The 27,190-nt window shown below is 46.6% G+C and overlaps 1 protein-coding gene and 1 long non-coding RNA gene across 2 annotated transcripts in view; one reads left to right on the top strand and one right to left on the bottom strand.

Annotated features, from left to right (window-relative positions):
• TACO1 (translational activator of cytochrome c oxidase I) overlaps positions 1-27,190 on the bottom strand; it is a 742,329-nt gene that overhangs the window by 183,641 nt on the left and 531,498 nt on the right. The gene's annotated exons all lie outside the window — the stretch shown is intronic.
• Positions 561-22,657, top strand: LOC309851411. The gene is made up of 4 exons (XR_014304761.1): positions 561-750; positions 4,077-4,199; positions 13,464-13,576; positions 20,521-22,657. It is a non-coding gene; the product is annotated as an uncharacterized lncRNA (long non-coding RNA).

Genomic DNA, 27,190 nt, shown 5'->3' with positions numbered 1-27,190 from the left:
AATAAAATATTAAAAAAAAAAAAAAACCATTTCCCCGCTCCCATACTCCATGCCTAGAAATAGCCAGCGTGAACAGGTGCTTCCCGTCTTGCCTGCGTTCCTTTGTTAAACCCTGACTAGGCACGTGCTCTGAGGGCAGGGGTTTTGCATCGTTTGCCTTCTTATCCACGGTGCCTGGCCTGGTATAGGTTCTCATTAAAGGTTGGTTGAATAAAATAAGTATTTTCTCTCGCATAAATGGGGTCATTTGGAACATATTTTTCCTCCGCTTGCTGTTTTCATTGAAAGCAGATACTGTCCTGGCGCCTGGACGGCTCTGTGGCTCTGCCTCGTCGTCTTTTTGCCTCATTATTTTTAACTGCCTGGTGCAACTGCCGGGTATCCCATAACAATGAAGGACCTTCGCTGTTTAACCAGTTCGCTCATTAAAGGGTACTCCCTCCCCCCCCCATTGCAAACAGCAGGGTTCTTGCAAACACCATTGTGCACATCGTGAGTGTTCTCTGGGGGGAAATTTCTGGCATGGGAACCGTGGGTCAGAGCACAAGCATATTTGGCATTCAAATGGCTCTTGTCCTCCTTTGGACTCAGTCACAGGTGGTTCCCTTCTCTCGCAAACGTCTGTTTCCTACCACCCTGGAGCTCACGGAGACCCTTGGCTTCTTGAGCACAGGGAGGCAGGTGGGGCCTTTTCCATCCTCGGGCATCCTCAGGTAGGAACGAGCTGGCCCGGAGAGACTTCGGGTGCAGGTGAGTCTAGACTTTGAGAAGCTCTGCCAGGGGTGCCCTTGCTCGGCAGAGTTTCTGGAGACAGAAAGGGGGAAAGAATGAAATAGGACAGCCAAGCATCCTGAGCTCTGAGCTTAGGGGGTAGGCAGCCCCCTTCTCACCTTCTCAGGTCGGGGCACCTGCCTCTTTGCCGAGACTCTGGGGAGGAGGAAAGTCATTCCTTACAGAGAGAGCGAGAGAGAAGTTTTCCTCTAGGAGAACCCACCAGCAGTGTGAGCCCGGGGGCGGGGACGGATGAAGTGACGGGCGCCTCACAGAGTGGGCAGAATCACCAACCAACCATGCACAAAAAGAAAATGAGTCTGTGTGTTCCTAGGCTGGAGTAAACAGTAATTACATCTCAAAAGCTTGCTAAATGTCTCTCCCAAAGAACCACCCAGCGAGGCAATTTTTCTTCCGCATTTAATAGCAACTATTCTTGTATTCGTTCTCATCCAAAGTGGCCATAATCACGGGTTGTGAGAAAGACAGGCCCCCTCATCAGCTGTTGGTGGGAGCGGGGAATAGCACGGTCTTTCTGAAGAATCACTCCTTCTAAGAGCTTTAAAAACCTCCCCACCCTTTGGCTCAGTGAGCCCGTTTCTGGGTATTTATCCTGAGGCAATACATAGACCCACGGAAAAGATTTATCTATGCAGATGCTCGTCACAGCCTTGTTTATAGGACAAAAATATTGGAATTCATTAATCAGATTAATCTGTTCCCTTAATCTGGAATGCTATTCCCACCAGCAGTGAGCTTTAATGAGGGCTACGTTTTAGAATCAACTGGAAGTTTACTAAACCCATGAACACACACGCAGGCACACACACACACACACCCATGCACATGTGCACATGTGTACACCGGGGCAGAAGCCAGGTGACCTCGCTCCAGGGGGGGCATCTCTATTTTTAACAAGCTCGTGCAGCTCATTCTTATGCTAATAACAGTTTGAGAACCGTTAGCCTGGTCCCTTTCGCAGGTTTTTCTTTAAATTTGTTTATTATCATCAGGCACCTGGGTGGCTCAGTGGGTTAAGCCTCTGCCTTCCGTTCAGGTCATAATCTCAAGGTCCTGGGATCAATTCCCATATCCGCATCTCTGCTCAGTGGGGAGCCTGCTTCCTCCTCTCTCTGCCTGCCTCTCTGCCTACTTGTGATCTCTCTCTGTCAAATAAATAAATAAAATCTTAATAAACAAATAATTTTGTTTATTATCATTATTATTATTATTAATCTCACAGTGGGCTTGACATACTTTTATAATCAGCAAAATGTATCTTGAAAATAGACCAGAAGACAATAGGAGGGTCAGCCTGCCAACACCGACTGAGTACTGGGCCCTATTCAGGCATTGATTCGGAAATAGAGAAAGCACGGTCTGGCCCTTCGTGAAGTTCACAGCCTTCCACGGGTGACAGCCATGGGAAAACAAATCTTCAATGTATGTGGAGAAACGTGATGAGCTAGGTAAGAGAGAGGTTCACTGCCAACAAGGCAGTGATTCGTTCTGGTTCAAAGCCCTGGGAAACCATCTCTAGAGCAGGAGACCTTTCCGCCAGTCCTTGAGGAGGGAAGGAAGAAAGGAAGGGAATAGCATTCCAGATTAAGGGAACAGCCCGTGCAAAGACATGGAGGCATGAACAGCTTCACGTATTTGAGAAAATGTGAGCAGTGAGGTGGGGCTGGAGTAGAAATTTCCACAAGGCACAGGAAGAGGTGAGCTTGGAAGAGGCAAGTAGGGCCAGCTCTGGGGCTTGTGCACTAAGTTAAGGACCTGCAATTTGAACTGGAGAGCCAGTGGTTGCCAGACTGTGTGCCAAGGAACACTAGTCCTCCTGCAGATTGATGTGTGAGGGGGTCCCATGGCAAAATGCCTTTGGAAAACTCAAGGCTAATGTGTTCTTTGATTTTTTTTTCAGTTGCAGGACACATCAAAGCCTTCAATAGACAAATATGCCAGGGATTCTCCAAGACAAGGCAGCCTAGGGAATATACCTCCGATCTACTTAACTATAGACCCGCCACAACCACACAAACACACACCTCGTTGCTGTGGACACTGTTTTTAAAGAAAAAAAAATTATTATTAACATATTACATAGTGGTGTCCCCAAGGGCAGAGTTTGGGAAATCCAACTGTGATCAGTAGTAGGTTGCCCATGAGGAAAACGAGTGAAATGAAAGCTTAGGAGTCCCACAGACCTGGGTTCAAATCCCAGTCCCCCTGTTTACCGGGTCAGGGACCCTGCCAAGTCATTGAAGCAAGGTGCCTCATCAGTAAATTAGGACGAGGACAAACTACCTGGTGGGCTTTTGGAGAGGAAATGAAAGTACGAGCAAGATGGTAGACAGTAGGCGCTAAGTAGTTGTCGATCACCCTTAGGATCTTTCCATCTGTGTTTCAGAAAGATCCCTCAGCAGCTGGCCTGGAGGTGCTCAGCCCAGTTCAGGCCTGCAGGCAAGGGAACGTGCCTTGCTTCTGCTGGGGTGGGGGGGGGGGATGTTCCGCAGCTGCAAGAGGCAGGAAACCGCAGGACCGGGCAGCCTGATGGAGCCAGCAGGGACCATGGACAGCATCACTGAGTCTAGCTCCAGTCTGGGGGTCTAGGGGTTGGTAGGAATTGTTACGGGGACAGAAAGTCTAGGCAGAGCAGCATTTTCGGGAGTGTTAAGCCCGAGTTTTTGCATCCGAGAGACCACCAAGGAGCCAAACACCGATGCAATCACACGAGTGTTTATTTGACAAGCTTAAGCTTGGGCCCAAGTATACCCGACACAGCGGAGTAGGGACCTGGACCCCGAACCAGAATACAGTCAGAGTTTTTAAAGGCAGAGTAGGGGTACTCTGCGGTGGGGTGGATGATGTAAGTCTCTAAGGAATTTTGGAAGCGAGGTCTCCAGGACCTTGAGGGGCTAGCTATTGTCTGGGGAAAAGGTTATTCATTACCAGTAATAAAAATCTTCTCATGAGACCCTTTAGATGTATATCAGTGGGTCATATGCTTGGGATTGATTGCTGACACTATCTTGGAGGTTTAGAGAGAAAGTTGCACATTTTTCCTATCAAGTGTCCTTGTTAGTGAGATTTAGGTTTAGGAGAAATTTAACTTTATTTATATTTCCTTCTGCCTCAGCCTCCTTCAGTTTTATGGTGGGGAGGGCGACATTAGGGTTTGGGGAACTGAGTTACTTGTCCCTGGAAATTGGGCCATTATTAAATCTCTAGGACATTTGTAAACCAAGGGAGACTCCTGTCTTGCAGGATTGTGATTTCTGCAGATTAACTATTTGTTTTTCTTTTAGGGCAGCCAGGGGTGGCGGAGGAATGTCACACATATGACGGAGGGGAGCAGGTGGAGAGGGGGTGCAAGGTGCCAGCTTCTGCTTTGCCAAGATGGCTGTACTTATATCAGGGCTAGACTCAAGGTAGGTACAGCCTTGTTTTTCTTGGCCTCCACAGGGAGAAAAACAACAACTGAATTGCTGGGTGTGCGGAGCCCTCGGTGTTGAACTCAGGCCCTTAAGCGTGACTCTAAAAGCTTCTCCTTGATTTATTAATTTTTTAAGAAATTGTAGATGCAATGATTACTCCCAGTTTCAAATCACATTTCATGTTCTTTCTCTCTGCTAGACTTAGAGGGGTTTTATTATGTCTGTTCCCCAGCCTGTAATAACAAAAGAAGGGAGAATAAATTTCAGGCAGGGAAATCAGTTGCTCAGCTCTTGCCCGAAGATTTCCGCAAATGCAGGTATCTGGGTGCTGTCATTTTAGAAGGTGTTCAATAGTACAGCAGCCATGGGGACTGGGGCAGATGGGGGGCTACCCTTTAAATAGATGCCAGCGGCACTTTGATGTTCCCACCCCGAGAGACATCAGCAAACCCCTGATGATCCTGTGGGTTCACCAGCAGTCCACCACTCGTTATAAAAGACAAATAGTAATAAGAGGACTCGGCCAGATGTGTGGTTGAAGGCAAATCTGATCCTTGAGTCCTCCTAGGATGATAGCTCAAGGCAGCCCCATTTTTTAGGTGAGGATGTTGATGCTTCCCAAGCCTAAGTCACTTGCTTGAGGTCATACAGCTTAACTGTGGCAGATCTGAGATTCCAGCTCAGGTCTTTCTGGTTCCAAAAGAGCAAACTCTTGATGCCCCATGTCCTCGTGTCTTTGGAGAAGGGCACAAATAAAATGCTTGGCACAGTGCCTGGCACGTAGGAGACACTTGGTACAGGTGGGCTGATCCTATTATCAATATTGTTATTCCTGAAACTCCAGTTGTAGAATCTGAGAACTACTGCCTTCCCCTCACCCCCCAGCCCCATGTTTGTGCTGAGTGTTCCCATCGGCATTTCCTTTAAGCTTAATGGCTATTGGAGCTGGAGGAAAACCTCTTCTTCTACCCCAGTGTGGGGGTTTTACAGACAAGGAAACCAAAAGCTGGGACTTGCCTGGGCCTCAGGCAAGTGAGGAGGGCAGAGGGGGACACAAGCTCAGTTCTCTTGACTCCCTGGCTGGGACTCCATCCACTTCCTTGACTGGGCTGCCTTCCCATTCCCAAGAAGCCAGCTTTGGACTAAGGCAGAGGCTCCAGAAAGTCTCCTTTATTATTATTATTATTATTTATTTGTCAGAGAGAGAGAGGGAGAGAGAGCGAGCACAGGCAGACAGAATGGCAGACAGAAGCAGAGGGAGAAGCAGGCTCCCTGCCGAGCAAGGAGCCCGATGTGGGACTCGATCCCAGGACGCTGAGATCATGACCTGAGCCGAAGGCAGCTGCTTAACCAACTGAGCCACCCAGGCATCCCCAGAAAGTCTCCTTTAATTTGGCTCTAAACCTACTTACCAGGATGGGGGGAGGCCATTTAATTGTACTGATGATCACGGATCATTATTATTATTTAGAGGGGGAGAGACAGAAAAGGAGGAAGAAAGAGAGAAAATCTCAAGCTGATTCCATGCTGAGCACGGAACCCAACTCAGGGCTCGATCTCACCACCCTGAGATCATGACCTGAGCTGAAATTGAGAGTCAGATGCGCAACAGACTGAGCCACTCAGGTGCCCCATCACAGATAATTATTGCAGATACGTAGAGATGGCTATATCTGTTACTTAGCTATTGCAACAAATGAACACCAATGTGGTTTAAAGCAACACTCGTGTTTGTTTTGCTTTTTTTTTTTTTTTTTTTTGCTTTAGGTTTTTTGTTCTCTCTCACAGTTCTGGAAACCAGAAGCCCCAAATCAGTGTCACTAGGCAGAATCAAGTCATGATCAGGGGCGTGGTCCCTCTGGAGACTCTAAAGAAGAATCTGTTCCTTGCCTCTCACAGCTTCCAGGAGCTTCTGGTTCCTTTGCTGTGGCCACCTCACTCCAAGGCCAGCATCTTCACATTCATGTCTCCCTCTGTGTATCGAATCTCCCTCTGCTTCTATGTCAAAGGGACACCTATGATGGCAGAGAGGGGCCACCAGGGTAAAGCAGGAGAACTTCCCCCGTCTCAAGGTCCTTACCAGGTTAATCACGTCTGCAAAGATCCTTTTCCCATATAAGGTAACATCCACAGGTTCCAGGAATTTGAAAGTGGCTATCTTTTGGAGGGCCATTTTCCAACAAACCACAATAGCTAGATAAAGTCACCTTATCAGCTAGTTAGCTTTGGAGGCCCTGGGGGATGGGAGCTGGAAGGAGAAGTTCAGATGGGGAGAGAAAGGAAGGAAGAGAAGGAGACAGGCCAGAAGCCTGGGCTGGGCCCTCATCTGGTGGGCCAGACAGCCCCTCTGTGTTTTAGGGGTGCTGAATGAGCAGTCCGGGTGCTGACTAAATGCCTAGCAAACTCTAGGCCACTTCTGGATGCCTGTTATAAAGTTTAATTGGAATACAGACATGCCCATTTGTTCCATATTGTCTGCTGTTGCTTTTGAGCACAGGTGAATAGGCAGAGTTGAGTGATTGCAATAGAAACCATATGGCCCACAAGTTTAACACTAGCTACCCTTTAAGAAAAACGATCCCAATCTCTGCACTGGGAGGTAAGGGAAGCAGGGAAATGACTCTCTGTTCCTTTTTTCCCCTTATCTTTTTCCCCTCTGTGTTTCATTTTGGGTAGTTGCCAATGCTATGTCTTCCAGTTTACTCATCTTTTCTCCCGCAGTGTCTAATCTGAAATTAATACCATCCAGTGTATTTTTTTCCCCCTCAGACATTGTATTGTTCATCCCTAGTAGTTTAGTCTGGATCTTTTTTTCCTGTTTTCTATATTTTTACTAAACATGCCCCTTCTCCTCTATCTTCTCATACATAGGGTGTATTGTTGCTGTTCTTATGACCTGTCTACTAGTTGTACTATCTGCAATTTTTACATCTATTTCTATTGATCGACTTTTTTTCTCATTGTGGGTCATATTTTTTTCTTTTTGAATGCCTGATAATTTTTTATTGGATATCAACCTGTGACTGTACAAGTTACCAGTTTATTCCCTCACAGCTACAAATGAATGTGTCAGGGTTCACCCTGAACTCTTCAGCATTTCTTCTTTGTTGCCGGCACCGTATTAAGCTTTGTCGGTAGGGGGCGCTAGAAGGACGCTGTAGTCAAAGAGGCTTCTCTTCTTTACTCTAAGGCACTTCTGTTGGCCTCTTACTCCCATTGCATATGGCTGCGGGTAGAGTATGGGGGACATCCAGGGGGCAGCCTCACGAATTACAAGGTTTTCTGCCCTGGCTGGTAGCAGCATGGATCATTCCTGGTCCTGTGTGAGCTCCAGAGATTGTTCTCTCTGTTCCGTTCAGGGGGGGTCCGTTCTCTGGCTTCTAGTAGTTTCTTCATGTGTTTGTGCTGATCAGCACTTAGCTGATGACTTGAGCAGGACCCTGTGCAGATTTCTGGAACTTTCTGTTCCTGAAGCTTTCTTCTCCAGGTCTCTACCTTGCAAAATAGCTGCCCTGGCCACCCAACTCCACCTCCTCAATTCAGGGAAGCTGCCAAATTCCATCTGATTCCCACTGCCCACACCAGGGCCTGCAAACCCTTCAGGCAGTTAGTTGGGGCAGTCGCAGGGCTCACTTCATCTGTGACCTATCTCTCCACAGTCACTGACCCCTGCTGCCCAACATCCAATGTTTGGACCACCACCGTTGCATATATTTTTGTCCAATTTTTAAGTTGTTTCAGACTGGTTCCTGGTACTCCATCCTGGTCAGATTGGACCAAATTTCTAAACCTAGAGAAATTCAGGAGATTTTAAAAATATCCTAATTTTTTAAATATCCATTCATTCATTCATTGCATGCACAGAAAATTAATGAATACCAGCCATCTGGAGGCATCAATGAACAAAACACACAAAAAATCTCTGCCCTCCCACAACTTACATTCTCAGGGCAACTGAATAAGAAAATTCTCTGATGCTGTGTGCACCCACCAAACACGTTCTGGTGAGGACCACCGGGCTGTGAGGCTCCCTCCTGATCTCCCCGTCCCTGAGCTGTACCCAACTGCAGCTCTGTCCTCGTTCCTTCCCTCCTCCAGGCAGTCACAGCGCCCACAGCTCCAGAGATGGCCCCTCCTTTTCTTTCCCGAGATAATTAATAGAATTCTTCACACCGCTTTATCTGTGCATGCCTGCGGAAAGCAGCATGATGAATGCCTCCAAAGCCTAGAAAGTATAATTTATGTTTTTAATTAGATCTTTCTCTAGCATCATGGAAGGCGTTTTCTTCCTTCCTATCTCTGTAGCCTCACACTTGCTCTTTAGCAAATAGATGGAGATCAAACCTTGCGCCTTGCGGAGTCACAGATAACCAGCCCTAATCATCACCTTGCATCTGACAACTAACAGCCAAGGCCTTATTTATGGGCTCTGTTACCTACTAAACCACCCCCCTTCCCTGCCATGTTCATCTTTTATTATTCTGTTTTAAACTGGGGAGATAGCCAACACCATATCCATCTTCTTCTGCCATACCGCCCCTGGGTACAGACTGGGTAATGGCCATATATATTTATGCATATATATTTAATAACAGCTTGATTGAGATATAATTCACATGCCATAAAACACATCCTTTTAAAGTGTATAATTCGGTGACTTTTATATATTCACAGAGTTGTGCTACATCGCCACCATCAATCTTAGGACATTTTTGTCACCTCCCGAAAGAAAGCCCAGACCCCCGATAGTCCCTCTTATTCCCTTAATGCCCGCAGCCCTAGGAAACTACCAATCTACTCTCTCTTTCCATGGATTTGCCCGTTCTGTCTATTTCATACAAATGTATCAGATAGTATGTGGTCCTTTGTGACTGGCTTCTTTCACTTGGCGTCCTATTTTCCCAGATCACCAAATCAGTACTTAATTCTTTTTTATTACCAAATAAGACAGCATTGTATTGAAGTAGCATATTTTGTCCGTTGATCCGTTGATGGACATTTGGGTTGTCTGGGGTCTTATGAAAGACACTGTCAGACACATCCATGCATGAGTGTTTGGGTAGTAGACATAGATATTTAATGTCAATTTCCATTGGCACTTTGGGTGATGGTGTACTTGAGACAAAGTCCGTGAAGGTGGCCGTGAAAGCCAGTCTGTGTTCTGACCACTGCATTGAGGGGGCTTCAAGGAGAAAGAAGACAGGAGAGAAGGCTGCTTCTTAGCAAATTCAGCCTAATAAACAAGATTTGAAGACTTGCTTTTTGCCGGGCACTGAGATGGGTGCTGGGCCTGTAACCTTCTGCCTCCCCTCACCTCCCCTTATTAGCATCTATTCTCTGCCAGACTCCAGGACGTGTACCCAAGAGTCTTCGCCTGGTGGAAGAAGCAGGTGCTTGCCTTCAGGATAGTAAGTTCCCTGGTGACAACAGTTCCTGTCCTGAAACAGTAGTAGCCCACAAGAGGAGCCCTCCATCCAGTTCTGGGAAATCAGGGAAGGCTTCTTAGAGGGGGTGACTTCTGTTGTTCCCACATTATACGCCACAAATTTCTAAACCTACAGAAAGCCTTACATACTCATTACCTAGGTGTAAGGACTGTTAGTTAACATCTTGCCAGATTTTTTCTGAACAATACTTTAGGTAAATTTCAGCTACCATGGCAGTTCACACCTAAATATTTCAGTACAATTTTTTTAAATGAGGATACTTTATTGTATATAATACTCTTATCACCTGAGCATAAGTCATAATATTCCTTTAATATCCTTAATACCCAGTTCATATTCAAATTTCTCCAGTTATTTCAAAAACATTATTTATGGTTGCTTTGTTTGAAAGAGGATCCAATTCAGGTGGGGGTTCCCTTTAATCTTTAACATGAAGGGAGGCCGAGGGGGCTCTGTGCACAGAGGAAGGTCCCCAGCAAATTTGCAGGAGGAGCCTGATGTGCCCAGAGCCTGGGGCTGTGAAGAAGTTTCCAGCTGGTTCTTGCAGTGGCCCCCAGGCTTCATGATGTCCCCTCAGGGTGGGAAGACCTTAAACCCGTCCTTCAGCCCAGAGAGAGGTTCATCCTTTGATCAGTCGCTCTGGAAACTTCCCCTGATAAGTGATTCCATCATGGCTCACCTCATGCTCATGAGGGCAATGGGTCCCGCCTGGACTCCCAAGACAGCTCTCTTTCTACTGCCTCACACTGCTTCCTCCAAGACAGGAGACCTTCCTTCCATGGGCATGCTGGGACGCTAAGGACAGTGACAGATCCTGACTGTGGGACATCCCAGGGGGCGCTCTCGCTTCCCCAGTTCTCCAATGGGCTGCTGTGGTGTCCCAAGGTGACTCTTCTTTTTTTTTTTTTAAGATTTTATTTATTTATTTGACAGAGAGAGAGATCACAAGTAGGCAGAGAGGCAGACAGAGAGAGAGAGAGGAGGAAGCAGGCTCCCTGCTGAGCAGAGAGCCCGATGCGGGACTTGATCCCAGGACCCTGAGATCATGACCTGAGCCGAAGGCAGCGGCTTAACCCACTGAGCCACCCAGGCACCCGACTCTTCTAATTCTTGTGCTGATCGTCAGAGAAGGGAACAGTGGCAGTCTCCGTTCTGAGCTCTGCCCTTGAGAACAGCTACCTGCCCCTGAGGTGGGCTGGGGGCCACATTTTGAAAATCAGATCCTACTTCCCAGCAGCCACATATCTGTATCTCAGAGATGGCGCTTCTTTCTGTGATGGAAACTCATTCACCTTATTGGCCTTATGTACACTGACAGTACTGGGTGCACACGAGGAACACTTAAACTCGGCTAGTGGGGCTGGAGGGGCCGGAGGCTGGGGCCCCTCTGACGGGCTCTGACTGCCGCCAGCACAGCGCTGTGAAGCCCAGGCATCAGGTGCTGGGTGGGGAGGGGTCTCCCGGGCTCATTAGTAGAGTGTCTTACAGTCCAGCACCTCCATTTGCAGTTAATTGATTTCAACCAAGACACAGAGCAGCCAGAGCACTGAGCACTGGTATCTGCTGACCCATCATGGTCAGGGTTGAAAGAGTGGTGTGGTTCATGGTCTTAATGACCCACTGGTCCCTGGACCACCAGAAGCATCTCTGTGTCTGCAGGGATGCCTACTTCAGGATACCCTGCTCCATATCATCATGTACTAACCTAAAGGCCTGGAGACACACCCCGTCCCCACAACTGGCCTGTGTGCTCCCAAAATGCCTCAGGCCCCCACAATTCAGCCTTCCCCCAGAGAGTATTACCTCTGTAGATGATGAAGCTTCTCCTTGTCCTGAGTATTCCATCTGGATTCACTCTGGGAAGGAAGTAGGGCTGTGGTTTGAACCCGGTATTTTAACTCATAGGTTCTTTTTCAAGATTTCGGTGTTGTATCTTTTAAAAGTATTATTATCTAGAAATACCCATCTGTATATAATAGTAATGGTGATAACAGTTAAAAAATAATCCCTGCTAATAATAGCTTTTATGTATTAGACACTGTTTTAAGGGCTTCGGGCTGTGCAAACATAAATGAACTGTAATTAAATTTAAATACAAGTGTAATTAAATGATTATAACAAATAATCTAATCTTCACCGCACGATGACCCCGTGAGGTAGGTATAACATCATTATCTTCATTTCACAGATGAATCTAAGGGTTAGCAAGGTTAAAGGAGGAAATCTTCTGCCTCCAGAGCCCCGCTTTTAACCACAATGACGTCTGTGTTACTTTTGGATGTATTTAAAACAACACCGTACTCCGGAGGAAGTTTTCCAGACTCTGCAGGAAGAAGAGAGAGACCAGCAATTCCGGGAGGGACATCATCTGGAGACTCCCAGATCCCCAGACCTGCTGAGGTTTTGTGAATTGAAGATTCTACCCCACCTCATGCTCAACCCTGCAGACTACTTGCGTCAGAATTTCTGGGCGAAAGCAACAAAACTCATTATGTCAAACTTCCCCAAACGACTCAGATGCAGCTGATCTAGGCACCAACCTCAGGGAACCTCAGGCCTACTCCCTCCACTTCACACGAAGAGAGACTTGACAGCTAGTCTAGCGCCTTTGAGAACAGGGGTGACACGGGAAGGGTCAGGTGTGGGGGGAGTTATAGGGGAGGGGGCCGCTCTTCTCTCAGGTGATTCTCTGGTGGGCAGGTGTCAGCTGGGTTTTCTCTGCACTGGCGGTAAACCCTGAGACAGCTGGGCTCCTCTGTAAGTTGGACACACTCAGTGAACACAAGCTTCCAGAAATGCTCCAGCCGGATATAGAATAGCTATGGGACAGGTGAGTTAGATTCATGTAGGATGTCATATGAAAGGACATGAGCCATGTTTCTCATCTGAGGACATTTACATGAGGTACCCAGGATTCCCCCCATGCCCACAGGCTGAGATGGACCTTGCGTGAGAAGTCCCATGGCAGGAAATTCAGCGTGACATTTATGCTGCGTATTACAACATTGTCAGTTTAATTCCGCATTGGATTTTTGTCTAAGTAGTTGCTGAGTTTTATCACAAGGTGGCGCTAACGGGCTTGGCGGACCATAGTTGGGGGGGGGAAGTTAGGCCTTGAAGTCTTTAAAAAGCCAAGATTGCTCAGCTTCTTAACTGATCAAATCTCACATTCCCCCCACCCACTCTGCACTTTCCAGTTTTTGAGGGGCACCACCACTCAATGATAAACTGTTATTTTGATATATTGACTCGGACACTTTTTTTTCATGGTTGTAGCTTTGGACTAGTGTGATTGGTTAGTCATTTTAAAACTTGATATATTTTTCTTATTACAAGTTCATCATAAACATGTTTATTGCTGTCCATTAGACAGCGAACATATATTAAGGGCTCACTTGAAACCAGGCACATTAGCTGAATGTTTTAAGCACATTTTTCCAGAATCCTCATGATAGTAGTGCCTACCCACTTAGGTGGACACCTATTACCCATGTTTTATCTGTGAGTAGAAAGATGCTTAATTGCCTTTCTCTAATCATAGTGCTGTTTCATTGGGTTTTACTTAACGATTCACCTAGTGTGTCCATTCCATTTATTGCCAAATTTCATTATTTTAGATAAAGCGTCAGAAAACATCTTTACACTTAAAATTTTTCCGGATTCATTGCTGGAAGTGAACTTCTCTCATCTTAATATCTGGAAGGCTCTTGATAAAGATACAGCACCAAATATGAGAAAATTTTCAGGAAAACAAATTCTGGATATTTTATTATATTTTATTATATTAAAGAATTATTGTTCATTTTTCTAGGCATGCTAGTGGTACTGTGGTTACATATTTGGAGAACCTTTCTTGGAGCAACGATTGGCTCAGTCAGTGGAGCATATGACCCTTGATCTCTGTGTCAGGAGTTCCAGCCTCAGGTGGGTGTAGAGATCACTTCTTAAATAAATTAATCTTAAAAAATAATAATAAATCTTTCCTAGAGATGCATAGTGAAGTGTTTACAAGTGAAATAATATTACCTAGAATTTACTAAAAAGTAATCCAGTTGAGGAGGGAGTAGGGGATTAATAAAAACAAAAAATTGGCATGTGTTGATCATTGATAAAACTCCATTATGGGTACACAGCTATCCAATAATGCTGTTCTTTCTACTTTTGCTTATGTTTAAAAATTTCTATGATAAAGGGCTTAAAATAATACCCATAAAAATAATCTTATAATCAGAGAAGCTAGACCCGTAATTCCTATTCTGCCTTATTCAGTGAGAAAGGCAGGAAAAATGGGATAGCTTTCCAGAGTAGTTTAGCACATCCCTCTCCCCATCGAACAAGAGATAAGGTCTCCCTAAAACCAAAACATATCAATCATTTTTGTTTTAGTAAGACTTTTCTTTATTTTTAATAGGGTCATAGAGCTGGAGAGGGTCTTTTTTTTTATTTTTTAAAGTTTATTTTTTCTCATGAAAGGCCTCATAAACACCATTAAACATATAAAAGGTTTTTTGATTCAACATTATTTCATAGCTATCTAGTGAGCCCCCTAGCTGGAGTTCTACCAGGTAAGGCAGGTTGAATAAAAACATGAATAAGACAAGGTCTTTATACGCCAAGCTCCCAGGCTAGGGAGAGAGACACATAAGTATCTCTGAATCATGTTAATCTTGCTAAAATCCAGCTACACATGTCGAAAATGCTAGGGAAAAACAGATGGGAATGATTAAAGTTACCTAGATGAGGGCAAAGAAGGCTTATCATAGGAGGTGATATTTGAGCTGGGTCTTAAAATATAAAAAGAAACTGACCAGACATTCAGGCCAGATCACGCATTTAGGAGTGGAGGGCACAGCAAGACCAAAGAAACGGTGTGATGGAGAGGGTCTTTGAGATCTGGCCTTCATTCTTCTAAATGACTGAGATTCCTCTTTTGAATTATAATCAATGCTCTATGACAATTTTGTGCACTCACTTCCAACCCTAGCTTGGGGTAGGCTTCAAGTTTCTGGAACTGTCCAGTGTTCCCTTCCTAGGGGACAACCTCACCTATCGTTTTAAATTTAAAAATTGTGGGGCACCTGGGTGGCTCCATGGGTTAAAGCCTCTGCCTTCGGCTCAGGTCATGGTCTCAGGGTCCTGGGATGGAGCCTTGCATTGGGCTCTCTGCTCAGTGGGGAGGCTGCTTCCCCTCTCTCTGCCTGCCTCTCTGCCTACTTGTGATCTCTCTCTCTCTCTCTCTCTCTCTGTCAAATAAATAAATAAAATCTTTTAAAAATAAATAAATAAATTTAAGAAGTGAAATGTTTTGTATGTTCTGGACCAGGGTAAGCATCGAGCATTTGGAGACTCTCCAGGAGAGGTCCCAGCATCACAATGAAAGAGAGTTAGGGGCGCCCGGGTGGCTCAGTGGGTTAAGCCGCTGCCTTCGGCTCAGGTCAGGATCCCAGGGTCCTGGGATTGAGTCCTGCATCGGGCTCTCTGCTCAGCAGGGAACCTGCTTCCCCCTCTCTCTCTGCCTGTCTCTCTGCCTGCTTGTGATCTCTCTGTCAAATAAATAAATAAAATCTTTAAAAAAAAAGAGAGAGAGAGTTAGTTATGCTCTTTTTCCCTCTGCTCTAGCACCCGTCCATTGTTTTATTCCCATCCCTCCCCTCTGGCACTTCTTCCTGGGGCTGGAACCTTCTATCCACCTACCTGCATTCTTGCCCCAGGATACATGGGCTTCACCATGCCAACTCTGCCAGCAAGCACCACCTCCCCCACCCCCCCCCACCCCCCCGCACTCACTCAGGGCAACTTGTCCCCAGGCAGTAGACCCGAAGAGGAGGCTGAGGAAAGAGTGTGACCAGTCTTGATTTTTCAGTCTTCAAGAGTCCTTATAGGTGGAATCTTAAAAACAAAAGCAACAGAACTCATAGATGCAGAGAACAGATTGGTGGTGGCCAGAGGTGGCGGTTAGGAGGTGGGTGAAATGCGTAAAGAGGGCCAAAAGTTATAGACTTCCACTTACAAATTAAATAAGTCCTAAAAATTTTTAAATAAAAAATAAAAATAAAATAAATAAGTCCTGGGATTACAATGTATGCCATGGAGACTATAGTTGCTAATCCCGTATTGCGTATTTGAAAGTTGCGGGGAGAGTAGATCTTAAAAGTTCCTATGTCAAGAAAAAACACTTTTTGTAACTATGGGTGGCGTTAGATGTTCATTAGTCTGACTGTGGTGATCATTTTGTAATAAACACAGAAATCGCATCAGTATGTTGAACACCTGAAAATAATATAATGTTACATGTCAATTACATCTCCATTAAGAAAGGCAAGAAAAAAATTAACTAGGTGCTTAGTAAATATAAGAAGCCTTCAGCTTTTTTTTTTTTTTTTAAGATTTTGTTTATTTATTTGACAGAGTAGGCAGAGAGGCAGGCAGAGAGAGAGAGAGAGAGAGAGAGAGAGAGCAAAGCAGGCTCCCTGCTGAGCAGAAAGCCCGATGTGGGCCTCGATCCCAGGACCCTGGGATCATGACCTGAGCTGAAGGCAGAGGCTTTAACCCACTGAGCCACCCAGGCGCCCAAGCCTTCAGCTTTTAATAGATGAGTAATTATAAATATGTTTTTTAACATTTGATATTTAATATTAGATATTCTGGGGGGTGGGGAAGAGTTTTTGAGAGGAACCTAACATTAGCATGCCCCTCTCCCTCTGTTTTTCCCCAACTTGGCCAGAGAAACAGGAATTTCTACCTATCCTTATATATTCCATGGGATTTAGGAAATAAAATCCTTCAAGGGGAGAGAATCCACTCTCTCAAACAGTACTCCTCAGGTTTTTATTCGGTTGGTGGATGTTGGATACAGTCAGTGGAGTCGCTGCTCTCTTCCCATCACACAGAGGAAGAATTTTTGCCCTTTTCCCCAGGCCTTGGAGACTCCCTCCTATGCATTCAGAGTCTGGGCCTCTTTTCTCTCACGGGGCTGCTTTGTTCCCTCGATGGGACATGTCAGGGCGAAGCTTCCAACACCTAGAAAGAATCGATGTCTGTCCGATCACCATGAAGTGCGAACGAAAACTCCAGCTCATCCCAACAGCATTTAGCCTAACAGTATCTGGACTGCAGGAACTTTGCCCGTCTGGCCTTCTGGTCGACAAGGCTGAAGGCAGCCAGGACCCTTCCAAGCTCAAGCTGGTGGAATACGTGTCTACAAGAGCCAAGGAGAGGAGAGTTGATGGACGTTTCCTGTCGCCCAACGGGCCCAGAAAGGGCCCTTCTCATGATGGGCCTCATCCTGCAGAAGGAGAGAGAAGCGAGATCTGATTCCTGATCTCCTGGAACTCACCATCCAGGGGTGGAGATGCCAGTAATGACTTGAATCACCCTGTCGGTCAGTGTCACAGAGCAGACACTCGGCAGCACCCGCGGGACCCAGACCACTCTGATTTACAACTCGGGGCCAAAGGAAACGGTCACCGGGGAGACCGGGCTCAATTTCACCTTTAGAAAAGGAAGATTCTAGTAAAAGTGAAGAGGCGTTGAGAAGAAGGAGGTAGATATTGGTGAGAAAGGTTGGACAAGTTGGGATTTAAATTGCTGGATGTCCAGAAAGGAAGACAAGGGAAGGAGGTTTCAGGAAGTTCCCTGGACACTCCGTCTGCATAAACACTAACCAGAACTGTAGCAGATCTGAGAATTCTATAGCCAAGCTCTTGAAAACGTGACTGAGAAAGAATCACGGCTCCATGGGAGGCTTGAGTGATGCCAATCAGACCCCACCCAGACTGCCCTGTCCTTTACTGCTATGATCCCCTCCATGGAGATTGCTTGTTCTGGGCACCTCCTCCCTAGACCAGGTCCTTGCAGAGGAACCCCAAATCTTCTTATCTGGCATTTTATTTTTGGGGGGGCATCCAAGTATTCTCTTTTTCCCAAACACCATTAGCACTACATAATGGAAACGGAGAGGGGTGGAGGGAAGAAACACCAGCCATCCTATCACACCACCCCATATCAACGCCTTGAAATTTCCATTTCCGACCCTTTGTGCCAGATGAAGAGAACAGGCCCGCGGGGACAGTGTTTGGTGACCACAGCAGACATTCCCGGGCCTGCCCTGGCCAACACCCCACTCTTACATTTCCTGGCACCAACAGACAGATGGACGTCCTGCCTGCTGGATAGGAAATAGACCACCAGAAATGTGTAACCAGACCAGAAAGGCTAAGATCGCCATCTCTGTCACAACCTGGCTCCGAGGGGATGTGAGAAACCAGACTAGAGGAGCCAAGTCTGGAGGAGGTGAGCGGTAGCCTGTAGACGTTTTGGAAAGGATTGAGTCAGGGTCAAGGAAGACAGAGAAGCGACCTGAGATTTGGCAGGGTCCAGATATCAAGGACTTGACAGGAGCGTTTCAGGGCAGCAGTGGAGGCAGAAGCTTCTCAGGAGCAGGTTATAGAGGATAATAGGAGAGGAGGAGAACTTTCTGGAGAAGTTATGCTGGAAGGGATGGTGGAGCTTGGGAACCAGAGGAGGGAGTCTTAGGCTAGAAAGAAGGAAGTTTTCGGAAGAGAGCTGCTAGGGCATGTTTGTGTGTTGGTGGGAATGATCTAGTAGAGGGAGAGAAAGTGATTATGCAGGAGAAGTTGGAGGAGGGGGACGGGCAGATTGAGCAACAAACTCCTAGGAAGGCAGCTACGTCAGCCTCTAAAGGACCGAGGAGGGCACCTGGGTGGCTCAGTGGGTTAAGCCTCTGCCTTTGGCTCAGGTCCTGATCTCAGGGTCCTGGGATCGAGCCCCGCATCAGGCTCTCTGCTCAGCAGGGAGCCTTTTTCCTCCTCTCTCTCTCTCTCTCTGCCTGCCTCTCTGCCTGCTTGTGATCTCTCTCTATCAAATGAATAAATAAAATCTTTTAAAAAAATTAAAAATAAAAAATAAATTAATAAAAGGACCAAGGACAGGAAACAGAGGGTATGCATGAAGATGCCACGGGTAGACTGTTGAGGAGAAGACGGGGGGCTTTCTGTCCCCCTGGGCCCTTGTGTCTGGGGATGAAGGAGATGAGACCAGCAGCTGAGAGGGGGGAGGCGGTGTTGGGCATCTGCTGGGAGAGCGGTCAGACTGTCCCAGAGAGCAGGAGCGTGAACCCACTGGGGAAAGGCAGCCTTGCTGTCCGGCCTGGTGTGCCCATGCAGGGGGGAGGGGGTCCTTCAAGATGGATGTAAGCTTGAAGCACTGAGTGAGGGTGAAAGCAGAGGGTCCCCACGGGGGCTGCTGGTGGCTGTGGGGAAGGAGAGAAGCAGACACATTGGAGAGGGACTTGCTTGTGGACTGGATATGGCCAGGAGAGGATGAAATCAGGAATAACTCACTAGGGGCGCCTGGGTGGCTCAGTGGGTTAAAGGCTCTGCCTTCGGCTCAGGTCATGTTCCCAGGGTCCTGGGATCAAGCCAGGGAGCCTGCTTCCCCTGCTCTGCCTGCCTCTCTGCCTACTTGTGATCTCTGTCTGTCAAATAAATAACTAAAAATCTTAAAAAAAAAAAAAAAAAAAAAAAGAATAACTGATTGTTATTGACTCGAGCAAGCAAGTAGGGCAGGGGCATGGACTAAGGTAGGGGTGGTAGGGACCAAGAGATGCACGTGAGGAATTTTAACATGAGCTGACTAGGAGGCATCACAGAGACAAGCAGGCAGGTGGGGAAGGCTGGAGCGTAAGGGGGAGGTTTTCTCCTCTGCTCTGCTCCGCAGTGCATGAGGCTGACGTGGGAGCCGGACCTGGGTGTGGCCTCACCATCCTGACTTGCACAAAGAGGAGAAAAGTCTCCAGCCCTTGACTACAAGCTCCTTGCAGACAGGGCCCATGTTTTGTTCACTGATGTATCTCCAGCGACTTGCAGAGCACCTAGAAGGCAGTAGGCTTTAATCAATATTTTCTGTGAAGGTAGATGAATAGCAGGCGATGGTCCTGTAATAGTGATCCCCCAGCCTCCAGAAACTGGGTGACTTTGTAGAGTCTGGGACAGATACCTTCAGAGCTTCACAAGAGAGACCTTGCTAATTACAATGATGACAAGGATTTGGGGATGACTTACAGTCATCGAGGACCAATTACTCTTCTGAATAATCAGTTAAATGGGTCACACCATGATTGCTCAGAGCAACACGGGCAGGATGGATGGAGGGGGCGGGGTGGTCAGAAGATGGGAGAAAGGCAAGTTCAATTCCACCAGGGAGCTGGGTTTGCTTAGTGACCTCGGGCTAACGACTTGACTTCTTCCATCCTGTTTAATTTGTTTTGGGGGGGTGGTTTTTTTTTTTTTTTTAATGGAATGGATAGAGATCTACCACCCCAGGTGGCCATAGGCACCACTAATAAAATTGCAGCACGTTTGTGGCAAACAAGGGAACCTGAGAAACCAGAAGCTGACACGAGTTCTCAGAAGCAGAAACTTAGCCAGGGGCCTGGAGTGTGCAGTGCACGCGGCACAGGAAGAAAGAAGAAGGAACTGTGTGGGGTGAGGAACAGAGCTGCCACAGACACCAGATTTTCCTACAATAGTAAAGTGACGATGTGGCAGGCAGCCAGGTAAAGAGCCATAAAACAATAGACAGATGGAAACATACAGAATGTAGGGCACGCAATGGCCTCACCTCTGTGATGTTATAGGAGACTGAAGTCCAACAAAGGTCGTTCATTTATTCACCGGGCATTTCTCAAGAGCCAATTATGGGCCAAGTGCCGGGCCAGTGTTTTGGTTAAATATTGTGGCACAATAGATTACCCCAAAACTCAGAGGCCTAAAACAACCGTCATTTTATTATTTCTCACATATCTGTGGTTCAACTGATCTCAGCTCTGTGGTTCTTTTTCTCCACAGGGTGATGGCCAAGGCCCCAAGTTATCTGGACAAGGCAAGACTCGGCTAGAACCTTCAAGATGGCTCACTCAGAAAGATGGCGGTTGGTGCCGGTCTTTGGTTGGGAGATAGCCCGTATCTCTCACCTGGCATGCCTCGGTTCTCTTCTGTATGGCTTCTCTGCCTGGCTTGGGCATCTCAAAGCATGGTGACTGATTGCCAAGAGTCAGGGAAGTGGAAGCTTTCAGTCTCCATATTGCCCAGGCTCAGAAGTCGTGGAAGGCCACTTCTGCTGCATTCTATTGGGGTAAAGCCAGTCATAGTGTGTGTAGTAGTTACCTACTGCTGCATAACAAGTGGTTCTAAAACTTAGTGGTGTAAAATGATGATAAATATTTATCTCTCACATCTTCTGTGGGTTAGTTAGGAAATATGGAGCAGTTTTGCCGGGCAGTTCTTACTTGGGGTATCTCATGAGATGGCCGTCAAAATGTCAGCCAGAGCTGTGCTCACCTGAGGGCTCAACTGGGATTGGAGGATCCATTTCCAAGATGGCTGACTCACTGAGTTGGCAAATTTGGGTTTGCCCTTGGCAAGAAGACTTAGTTCTTCTGGATGGGCCTCTCCATGACCTACATGAATATCCTTGTGACATGGTGGCTGGCTTCCTCAGAGTGAGCGATCCAAAAGACTAAGGCAGCCCTTTATAAGTGAGCTTCGAAGGCAGACTTCATCATGTCTGCCATAACTTTTTGTCACACAGGCCAGCCCCAATTTGCAATGAGAGGAGACTGTGAAGGGACACGAATGATCAGGAAGTGAGGACCACTGAACCATTCTGGAGGCTGGAAGTCACGCCAGGCCAGTCCAAGGTTCCAACGGGTAGAGAAATAGACTCTACATCTGGATGGGGGGAATGACCAAGCCTTTGTGACCATCTTTACTCCCCCACAGCCCAAGGCCCAAGGGAGTTAGCAGAGGACTAGACAAAAGAGCTTTGTGCTTACAGAATTTACAGTCCAGACCACAGGTCTCACTCCTACAGTCCAGGATCACACACAAAAAAACTAGTGCCAGAGAATGGCTGCGTCTATCATATTCTTTATACAGATGGCAAGCCTGAGGCTGAGAAGAGAAAAAAAAAAAAGGCCAATAATATGCCCAAAGTCATACCATAAGTGGCAGAGCTGAAATTAACACTCAGACCCTTCTGACCCCCAGTCAAGCCCTGTTTTCCCACAGCCTATACTGCCATCCATTATTTACAGTGTTAAATGTCAAATAGGGAATACAACATTGTATAGAGTATGAAATAACAGCTATATAAATCAAATTATGCTTTTAAAAAGAACAGAAAGAGGGGTACCTGGGTGGCTCAGTGGGTTGAGCCTCTGCCTTCAGCTCAGGTCATGATCCCAGGGTCCTGGCATAGAGCCTCACATGGGGCTCTCTGCTCGGCAGGGAGCCTGCTTCCCCCTCTCTCTCTCTGCCTGCCTCTCTGCCTACTTGTGATCTCTGTCTGCTAAATAAATAAATAAAATCTTAAAAAAAAATAAAAAGAACAGAAGGAAATACAAACAAAATGTTGACAGTTTTTAATAAGTGGTAAGAAAATGAGGGAGGTTGTTTGGGTTTTTTTTTTCCCCCTTCTTCTAGGTTTCTGTTTTTTTAATACTCTAAACTGAGCTTCTGTCACTCTCACAGTAGAAAACCACAAACCATTTCCTGCTGTGGTGGACCACACAGGCCCAGGAGGAGAGTGGGGTGCTGCGGGGGTTGAGGGGGCGCTGGGGGAGCAGTGAGGAAGGAGCCCCCTACCTGTGGATTTGGGTTCTTCCTCTGCTGTTGGCTGTTAATTAGCTCACCTGTGCAAACAAAGCTGAGCCCTGCACTGAGGTGTAGGAAGAAGAAACTTGTCCTAGAAAAGACCTATGCTTCCCACTCTCCAGGATTGGGTAGGGCAAAGGAAAGTAGAGGGTTGAGGTTTCTCCTTGATGGGATATATCTATCATGTTATTTCCTGGTCTGAGATCAAGATGACTTGATCTCAAATATGAGCTTACATACTGACAGAATATTTGATACTGATGCTTTCCTTCAAACTCCAATATAGGTAGCCATCATAGTTGAAACTGTTTGGTTGTTTAAAGTATTAAGAGTCCTTTTTTTTGTTCCCTGCAACCATGTGATCTCTTCTTTCACTTTTTTTTTTTTTTTAAGATTTATTTATTTATTTATTTGACAGAGAGAGATCACAAGTAGGCAGAGAGGCAGGCAGAGAGAGAGGAGGAAGCAGGCTCCCTGCTGAGCAGAGAGCCCGATGCGGGACTCGATCCCAGGACCCTGAGATCATGACCTGAGCCGAAGGCAGCGGCTTAACCCACTGAGCCACCCAGGTGCCCTCTTCTTTCACTTTTATATTTGAGGCTTAAGCCTGTCAATCCATCGTCTTCTTCCCTGGCCAGAGTGTGTTTTCCCTAGAGTGAAAAAACAACAGTTTCCATTAACTGAGCAACTACTATGGAAAGATGCTATATTAAGCATTTATGCATACAGTTAATCTTTACAATAGTATATGATGTGGGTATCTCAGTTTACAGATAAGAAAACAGGGCTCCGGGAAATTCAATATCTTCTCCAAGGCCACACGGCTCAGAAATGACAAAGGTGAAACCTGAACCAGGTCCAAAATGCCCCCAAAGCTACTCGCCTGATGCCGATTCCCTAAAATGAACATTATAGCAACATCAAAAGACATGTGAAAGCTTGTATCCCGATACCCCATGATGGCAGTTTGGGGAGGACTGTACAAGGTTCTCTTTTTGAAAATGGACTTTGTATCAGAAATGTCTTAAGCACCACACCACTTGAGAACTTCCAGCTACGGCCACCGTGGCCGATTCCGTGGCCATATCCCCACGAGCTTCCCAAACATTTCCTTTCTTTAAACGCTCCCTCAAATACAGACCATCCCTTCTCTTCTGAACTGCAGAGGTGTTGAGTAGAATAGATATGTGGAAATGGCCAAGACGAGCAAGCCCACTTTCATTTCAATTCTGTTTAACAACCTGGTCAGGAGCTAACATTTCCCACTAACTCCTGGGAAATATACCAGGGTGTGAATATATAATACATACTATATAAATCTCCTTTCCAAGATTTAAAAACCAAAAACAAAATGCTCAACCTGCCCCTATGTATATGTCACTAAATGTCCAGCTGAGCCCTCCCATTTCTGCTGCTTAAGGGGTGATGTGTTCTGGTGGGGATAAAAGATGCACGACTGAGCCTACCTTTATTGGCGGCACTCCTAAGCTCTCATTCCTGGAGTCAGAACTATGCTCCAGGGTGATTCTGGGCAAGCTGGAGATTGAATTTCCCATGCTGCAGTGGAGCAGTGGGCCTGGTGGTTGGAAGACAGCAGGGATGGTGGGTGACATCAACATTATCGGGAAAGCAAGGGAATAACCTCTGTACTGTGTATTCATTCTCTATGAGCATTTGGGTAGTGGGCCTGGGAGGCAAGGCTTAGAGTAGGCAGGGAACGGGAAGGAAATATCAGTCTTTCTCCCTAGAAATTTCATTCTGGCTGGTCCACACCAGTTGGAAGCCACCATTCCCCCAGTGTCCCAGGGAATGACAGAGCTTTGAGACATTTGTATTTGATAAACGCAGGTCTCACATGCTAACTAGCAGAGCAAACAATTGACATCACCTTGCTGTTTGCTGTTCCATGATGGCTAGGAAATCACAGAGCGTCAGCCCACTGATGGAGGAGGCCTCGCTGAAGGCCCTGAAGACTTCTCTCAAGCATCCTTTCCCCCAGATGCTCGTGTCTTGATGATGGTGTGAGTCCTGATTATTAGCAGATTTTTATTTTATTATTATTTTTTGAACAAAAATATATTTTTAAGATTTTGTTTATTTGACAGAAAGAGAGATCACAAGTAGGCAGAGAGGCAGGCAGAGAGAGGAGGAAGCAGGCTCCCCGCTGAGCAGAGAGCCTGATGTGGGGCTCGATCCCAGGACCCTGAGACCATGACCTGAGCCAAAGACAGAGGCTTAACCCACTGAGCCACCCAGGTGCCCCAGATTTTTATTTTAGAAGGAAAACCAGATGAGAAAATCTTCTCCCCACCGTGTACCCTCTACCCACTACCACCCGTCATTTTGAAGCCTCACCCCAGTGCTGGTGCAGAGTAAACAGAAAGTGCTAGAAGTCTCACTGTGGCTGATCATTCTTCATACAGAGCAGAGGGAGGGGAAACCCAGGAGCTGACCATCTTCAGAAGTTCCAGTTCTTTGGCCACACCTGACCTTGTCATCACTCGGAATCATTCTTCTCTGAAAACCTTGCCTCTACCATCCCACTCCAAATGAAGGCAACTCTGGTTCCCCTCATCTCTCCTGCCACCACGTGTTCCCCCTGCCAGGCTCCCCTCCCCATCCCCTCCCCCGGGGTTTCCCTCTATCTCCATCCAACATAGGACCTGAGACCCATCACTTCAAATCCCCTGTTGTCAGCATCTGAGCTGTTTTCTTTTCTTTTTTTTTTTTTTTTTAAGATTTTATTTGTTTATTTATTTACTTACTTACTTGTCAGAGAGAATGAGAAAGAGAGACAGAGCACAAGCATGGGGAGCAGCAGACAGAGGGAGAAGCAGGGGTCCCCGCTAATCAAGGAGCTCCACGTGGGACTTGATCCCAGGACCCTGGCATTGCAGGACCCTGGGATCATGACCTGAGCTGAAGGCAGACACTTAACCAACTGAGCCACCCAGGTGGCCCTGGGCTGTTTTGTTTTCCTCCTGCTCCTGACCTTGTGAATTCGTGACTCTGATTTCCGCCCACCTGGGCCCCCGCTGCCTAGCCCCCTAGCCCTCCGCAGTCCTGGGGCCGTAGTGAGTGCAGGAGCGCATGGCACCGCCCAGAATTCTCCCTCTCAATCTGGCAGCTCCTTCTTTCATTTCTCTCAGAGGCTTTTCCAGTTCTTTACTGTTTCCTTCAAACCCCTGTTATCACCTCCCACCTACTCTCAAGAGATGACTATGCTTCTCACTTTAGAGCTAAAAAAGTAGGAGCCAGCAGGCAGGAATTTCCTCAACTTCCTGCTTTCCACCTATGAATGAAGCTGCGCCCACACCCATTCTTAGTTGCATCGAACTTACTGTGGAAGCGAGGACCCTCTTCCTGCCCCAGGACTACTCCCCTGCCCTGTGGGCCTCCTGGGACCCCATCCTGTGGGTCCTCTCCTGCCCAACCTTTTCTTTACTTTTTCTTTTTTTTTAAGATTTTATTTATTTATTTGATAGAGAGAGATCACAAGTAGGCAGAGAGGCAGGCAGAGAGAGAGGAGGAAGCAGGCTCCCTGCTGAGCAGAGAGCCCGATGCAGGACTCGATCCCAGGACCCTGAGATCATGACCTGAGCCGAAGGCAGCGGCTTAACCCACTGAGCCACCCAGGTGCCCTCTGCCCAACCTTTTCATTCTCTTTTCTTAGCTCTTCTCTTCAGCCCAGCTCCGGGGGTCCTCTGCATTTCCAGGCCCCCCCTACACCGCTTTGGTCAGTGACCCAATAGTTGTCTAATATCCAAATGCCAAGGTTCACGGTTCAGACCTCTTCAAACTTGAACCTTCGGAGGCCATGTTGCTATCGGCCACTTCCTCCTTCTCCAGTCTCCTCTCCCTTGGCTTTGGTGACAACGCTCTTTCTGGGGTTTTTATCGCCTTTCTGGTTTCTCTTCTTCATAGCCCTATTCTGGCTACCCCTAAAACCTCATCTGTTCCCCAGGGGTTAGTAGCATCTACTCTGTGCCCCCATAGCCCCTGGGCTTACATTCGCAGAAGCCTATAGTGGTCTATCAACTTGTTGATCTTTCTCTACTAGCTCTAGTGCCCAAATTCAACCTTCTTCTTCTTTTTTTTTTTTTTACACTTTTTTATAGTTACCTTCATCTCTATCCTCAGTGCTTACAACACCACCTGGTACATACTGAGCTCTCCGTGTTTGCTCATTAATGGTACAGCTTGCAGCATAATGGGTCCCTAGCCTTTGTTAAGGATACAAGTGGATCAACTTTTCTGTTTTTGTATATGTCGCAACCACTTCTCGCTTCAAAAGTGCAATGCAGTGTCAAAACATTGGATTAAAAGAGGGTGCCTGGGTGGCTCAGTGGGTTAAGCCTCTGCCTTCAGCTCGGGGCATGATCCCAGGGTCCTGGGATCAAGCCCCACATCAGGCTCTCTGCTCTGCAGGGTGCCTCCTTCCTCTTCTCTCTCTCTCTGCCTGCCTTTCTGCCTACTTCTGATCTCTGTCAAATAAATAAAAATCTTAAAAAAAATATTTTAAAACATTGAATTAAAAACCATAGAGCATTTTTGTTTGTTTGTTTAGAGTTTTGGGAGAAAATAAGGTTTATCTTGAAATATCACAACGGGGAATAAGTCAAGTATACCAGAACCCAGGTAGGCTCAAGCTGCAGTCCGGGTTGTGAGAGAGACTGGGCTGATGGCTGGGGACAAAGAGGGAGGCAGATGCCAGAATAATACTAATAACTTGGGCTTGAATTTCTATGACTTTTACCTCTACTGTAGGTACAAAAATTTATTTTACTTTGTATAAAAAATCCCAAGTTTCACGGAGCAGCTACTAGGGGGATAGAGTAAGGAATCTTGCTTCATATCTGAATTT

This window comes from Mustela nivalis, assembly GCF_964662115.1.
Source record: "Mustela nivalis genome assembly, chromosome: 17".
In the NCBI taxonomy this organism is placed as follows: Eukaryota; Metazoa; Chordata; class Mammalia; order Carnivora; family Mustelidae; genus Mustela; species Mustela nivalis.
Note: the sequence above shows the minus strand (reverse complement) of the source record. Positions and strands in the feature narration are given on the sequence as shown.